We start from the raw sequence: 6,410 nt of genomic DNA, 5'->3' as shown, positions 1-6,410 counted from the left end.
AACACATAAATCAATTGAACTTGCGATGTCGAACGTGAACTGTAAACACTGCATAACCCTGCGCCAAGCCACAATGTAAAGTACACTTTAAACGCTACTTATTTTGTTTTTCTCTTTTATTTAAATTTTTACAATTTACATATTCATCTTATGCTACAGCGCCCACAAAACACGAGAAACGTTCGAGTCCCCCAGTAGAGATGTCCGTTCTCTATCCACTCGAGGATGTGTCGGTCGTCCGTTTTCTTTTTGTGTACTCGCTCGGGGACTCGAGTATTTCTGTTTATAACACAGGATGATAAGGGAATTTGAATTTATTTGTTGATTTATTTATTTATAATATGCTGTAATATATTAAATATGCTGCAAGTATTTTCTTTAATTTATATACTTTTTTCTGGAAAAAGGGAGGCTACCATTATACCCGGTAATGTACATTTATGGCGATCGTTAAGGACCAAACTCCGAATCCGTGACGTGACTTCCGTTCATCATTTATGTCCTAAATTTACCAATGTGGGTAGTTTCAAGAATTAACGCAGTCATTTACCGAATATTCTTTGCCCAAAAATAAATTTCAAATGAATTATTTATAGGAGATAAGTATTATGATCAGTAAATATACCGATATGCATTACCGACCACAAGGACGGCTAAAAATAGGCACAGACGGTCACAGTCGAGGTCACTTTCCCTTTGTTGTCACTGTAGGACCTTGTGAGTGGTTTACTGTATACATAAATATTACATAAATTATTTGTGCAATTCTTCACAAACAAAACACATAAATCAATTGAATATGCGATGTCGAACGTGAACCGTAAACACTGTGTGATGTAAAGAGAGCGCCGGTGTAAAACGCTATGTAATTTGATTGTCTCTTTTATTTAAAATTTTACAATTGACTTATAATATATAGGTATACTGTATACATAAATATTACATACATTATTTCTGCAATTGTTCACAAACAAAACACACGACTCAATTGAACACGCGATGTCGAACGTGAACCGAAGCCATAACAATCGTTCGAGTGGAATCGCGTCGGAGCAAACGAGTTCGCGTTTTACAAATATCGTTCCTCAATTCATAAATTGCGTCGTCAAAACACGCGTTATAGCAGAACTCGCCGTATAGTTTTTGGTTCACCGCCAACACGTTTATCCTCGTACCGGATCTCCGTCGTCGCGGAAGTTACGTTCGCCGGACGTTCACAGACGTAAATGGTACGACCTCGAGAGCACGACGTACATTCGGTCGTAGAGTACACCGGTCCGGATCGAGTGGACTTTCCCAATCGTCTTATAGATTTCTCGAGTTCTTGGGAATGGTACGAATATGTACAATTAATATTATGTTATGTATAGGTATATTGTATGTTTTTTGATAATCGTTAAGTATGGGAGGTGGCGACGTGCACACCGTACCGACGGGTGGAGGAGCGTCGAGTTTGATTTTGTATTAGGCGACGGGGTCGCGGGTATTTACGGAGATACGGCAGAGCGCGACGTCGGCGCCCGCGTACGGCACGAGCGGGAGGAGTAATTTGTGCGGGACGTAATTGTGGGGTAGTCGAGTATGCCTGTGTGTTTTAGTTGGCAATAGTGTGTAGATATGTTTGTGTATAGGTATACTGTAGAAAGAATGAACTTAGATGAAGTTTGTTTGGGAATTAGTAGAATTTGTAATAGTAGATAATTGTCGATATATTTTGACAGTAATTTGTCCGTTTCAGTTGCGGAGGAGCGCGCCGATACGAGTCGGAGACGGCTCGTACAGTCGGCGCACGAGAGCGGTCCGGACGAAGACATTCGGGAACCGAGGACGAAGACGCTCGTCGACTGCGGACGAAGACACCGGTCGACGCGCGAGGAAGATGCTCCGGAACACGGGAAGAACGCCACACTCCCGAGTGCGGGAAGACACTCGTCAACGCAGAAGGAGACACGCATCAATGTCGGGCCGGCGCGATTGTTTTAAAGACGATTTAACGTGTAAAATGAATGTACGTGTTGTTTGTAACGATTGTTATAATGTTTGTAGTATTGTTTTTAGAGACCGACTCTGCGAAGACGGAGGAAGTCGATACATGTCGAGAATGAATTTATTGAAGATGTTGCCTGTGATCACTAGGTGTTTGCACTAATTTGGGGAGATGATTACGATCGTAGAACGTCACGGAATGCGGCGCGCACGTCATTTGTGGCGGGACGCATCCGTAAATAACGGCAGCATAAATACGAGAGAACGCGGTGGCGGCGGCGGGGAAGTGCGCCTTTTGAAAGTAAAAGAACGGGGGAGATCGGACCGACATAGATGGTGTTGTTGTGGTAACCGATAAGAATGGAGAAATGATGAGTATTTGGTGGGTTTTTTAGGACAGAGAGAGTAGTTATATATTAGTGAAGATATAAAGTAAAAGGTGATAAGGATGGTGGTGGGGGGGGACAACGAATGATATATTTTGTAGGGTATTAAAGGAATTGACTCGTCAGTGCCGAGTCGGCGTAATTGTGAGAAACGGATGCGACGGGGATTTTAAAGAAGTTGCGGGGAAATTGGCGGAAGCGACGATCGCAATAACCTTTCGACGTGGGACGGACGACGACGAATTTAGTAAATGGCGGTTTAGGAAAGGGTCGTACGTAAAGCGGCGGGTGCGGGCGCGTGCGGATACGGACGACGGTCGATCGGGGTCCGTTTACGGGACGGGAAAGAGGACCGACGGAGAACGGACGGAGACGAGGCGGCGCACAAACGAAAGTATACCCGCGAGATGCGTAAAGAATGATTTGGAAGTAGATTTAACTAAGAGTCGCGTGTTTGAAATGGCGGGAAGGTTCGACAGGTGTATTAGTTTTACGTAATTGTGGCAGTGCGTTTGAGAGCGGGCAGTCGTGGAGTGCGCGTGGGTACCTATTTTGAGACCGCGACATCTACCGGTAAGGAAATATGTAATGCAGCAGTAATATATTTTTGGCATGAATTTATACTCGTTCACCTGTACTCCGTGTTGCTCCACTCGTGTTAAGGTGTTTATTGTGAAGGCGTTTGTATAATAATAAAATTTGTTGGACGAGTAGGGGAAGGAATACGAGCACAATGTTTAATTTGTGAGCCCTCCCTTTTTTGTCTTTTCCCTCTGCCTCCCCGTCCTCCTCCTCCTTTTTTGACGTGTTTGTCGTGCGGCTTCTTTTCCCTCCGTTTCATTGCAACTCCCTTCGTTTTTCTCCCCCCTACCTGCTTCTGTCCGTCCTCTTCTTCTTCCTGTTTCCTTCTTTTACTCCTCCTCTTCGCCATATGTCTTCCTCGTTTCCTTGTTTATTCTTTGGCTTGTTCTCCGTCTGTTCCTTCTCCTCCTGTTTGATTGTGATTCCCTTGTTGTTTCTCACCCTCCCATTGCTCTTGATCCTGTTGTTACTCCCATTTGTTGGTTGTTTTTGTGTTCCTGTATATGTTTGTTGTTACCAATTGAATTTGTGGTTGTATTACTGCTGCTGTGTGTATGTTGGATTGTATTTATTTGTTGTTATATATATGTTGTGAGTGTGAATTAGATATATTGTGTTGATATTTGACTAAATTTTGTTGTTAAGAAGAGGAGGAGTTCTATTTAGATTTGGAAAGTAACTGTCATCGAGGACGAGAATGCACGTACCGTCTGTAGTTTGGATACGCGGTCGCGTCGGGTTTGGGCAGTTATATATCGGGAAATAGTGGAAGAGTGTAAGTTAATGTTGTGGACTTGTGAAATTGTTGATTGTGGAATAGTTATTGGTTTTAATTTGAAGGGTGTCAATTGCGCACCGGGAATATTTTGTCGGGAGTTTGGCGTCGTCGGAATCGACCGGAACGGCCGCAATAAATTGCGGGAGTCGCGGAGTTATTTTTTGTCGTCGTAGATTCGTTCGCGGAGTCGTAAAAAATGTGGCGTCGTCGACGAAAGTCAATCGTCCGCGGATCGGTCGTCTTCGAATATTTGTAGACTTGTATATGTTTGTTTGTAATTGATTGAAGTTATTTGTAGTTTGAAAAATGTTTTGACTTGTTGTTGTTGTTGTTTGATTATAGTATAGTCATTTGTGCAGTTTGAAATTATTTTGGTTTGTGGATTTGGAAAATGTGTTGCATGTATGTGGACTTTGAATAAGTGAGATATTTTGTATATTTTTCATGTTTGTGGACCGAAATGTCGTACCTCTAGTCGGGCAACCTCGGGACCGGACCATGGAAATTGACCCTTTTCCTGGATAGATAGTGACTTGTGCTTATGCTTGGAAGCACTAGCACCACTTTCTCTGCATCACGGCCTCTTTGAAGACATATTGAAGGGTTAAATGTCGTATAGTAGCTCGTGAAATTTCGAGAGTTTTTAATTCTTAACGTATTTTATTGGAACAGAGCCAAAAATAAATAAATAGAAATTTTGACGGCGGAAAGTGGAATTTCGACGGGTTTGAACGGCCCGCCAACGTGCAGACGACTGGCACAATCGCGTAAAGAGCGTGATTTCTCTCGTGTAGAAAAGATTCATTATTGTTTATTAGTGAATGTCTTTTTTATTGAATTACTGTTTGTGTGCAAAATGAGCAATACAATTCATTAATAATACGTAGAATATTAAAACACACGGCATTGTTTTCGTCGATTACAAAATCGGTGACTGACTGGTTCTACATATAAAAGAGAAGAAAATAAGACCTTGGCTGTAGCTGTAGTAAAATGACTATGGTTGTTTTAAGTAATGTTAATAAATGGAACAATAGAAGTAGCTAACGATAACGGTAAAGAAAAAAAGAGATCGCGCGCGTAAGTGGGCATGCGAAAAGATATCGTCATTACTTTACGTAAGAATACGAAAGCAACACTTATTTATTGTTCATATATATTTTAATTGATGTTTGTGAATTTGTTTTTATTGAATTAATGTTTGTGTGTGCAAAATTAACACTAGAATTTATTATTAATACGTGGAATATCAGAGGAGACGAGACGAGACGGCTGCCGGCATCGTTTACGTTAAAGCTCACAAAACCAGTGACCGATTGGTTGTACATATAAAACTGAAGAAAATAAGACCCTGATTTTAGCTGCAGTAAAATTAATGTAAAAAAATTAATATGCTCGTTTGAAGTACGTGTAATGTTATTTAATGTTAAAAAATGGAACAATATAAGTAGTTAACCATAAAAAAAGTGAGTGCGCACATGTGAAAAGATATCGTCATTACTGTACATAAGAATATGAAAGCAACACTTATTTATTGCTGAAGGGTTAAATGTTGTACTCTATAGACAAAGAGAGAGAGAGAGCAGCTGAAGTGCTGGATGTAAACAAACCTTAATTTCCTGGGTTTTTTTTTTTTTTAGGGGATTAGCCCACCTGGGCATAAGTCACTGACCCACAATTTAATACTCCTGCTATAATAATGATAATTTGCAAGAAAAAAAAAAAAACTGCCTATGTACCTGTTGGAGAAAGTAAAATTGTTTTGGACCACGGGAGTTTGCGGAGCACAGAATGCCGGACTAGAGAGTTACAACCTGTAGTTGTTTGTGGACTTGAAATTGTTAACCTTTGTGGACTTTGAATAATTGATAATGTTTGTCGACTTTGAATTTGTTTTGCCTTTTGTGGACCGGGAAATTTATGCGTCGGGTCCGAGGACCGGCAATAATTATCGACGCACGCGAACTCGGAATAACGTATTACGCCGGTGGAATCGGACTAATTTTTTATCCCGTGTGGACTTTGAATAATTGATGATGTTTGTGGTGTTTGAATAATTGTGTATTTTGTGTGGAATTGGAATAATTGTTATCCTTTGAAAATGTCTCATTGTTTGTGTATTTTGAATAATTGTCAATTTGTGTGGACTTTGAATATTTTGTGGACTTTGAATAATTTATTGTTTGTGTACTTGGAATAATGATCAATTTCTGTGGACTTTGAATATTTTGTGGACTTTGAATAATTTATTGTTTGTGTACTTGGAATAATGTTCAATTTATGTGGACTGAATAATTAATGATGTTTGTGGATATTTGAATATTTTGTTATGTTGTGTGGACTTTGAATATTTTGTGGAGTTTGAATAATTTATTGTTTGTGTACTTGGAATAATGTTCAATTTATGTGGACTTTGAATAATGTATAATGATTGTGGACTTTGAATATGTTTTATCCTTTGTGGACTTTGAATAATTAATATGTATGTGGACTTGTTATTATTTTATCGTTTGTGGACTTTGAATAATTTTCAATGTAGACTGAGTATTTTTGTCATGTTGTGTGGACTTAGAATAATTTGTATCCTCTGTGGACTTGTAATAATTTGTAATGTATGTGGACTTGGAATAATTTATGATGTTTGTGGAGTTAGTATTATTTTAGCCTTTGTGTATGTG

This window comes from Homarus americanus, unplaced genomic scaffold, assembly GCF_018991925.1.
Source record: "Homarus americanus isolate GMGI-L3 unplaced genomic scaffold, GMGI_Hamer_2.0 scaffold20991, whole genome shotgun sequence".
In the NCBI taxonomy this organism is placed as follows: domain Eukaryota; kingdom Metazoa; phylum Arthropoda; class Malacostraca; order Decapoda; family Nephropidae; genus Homarus; species Homarus americanus.
The sequence above is the reverse complement of the archived record's forward strand: the minus strand, read 5'-3'. Positions refer to the sequence as shown.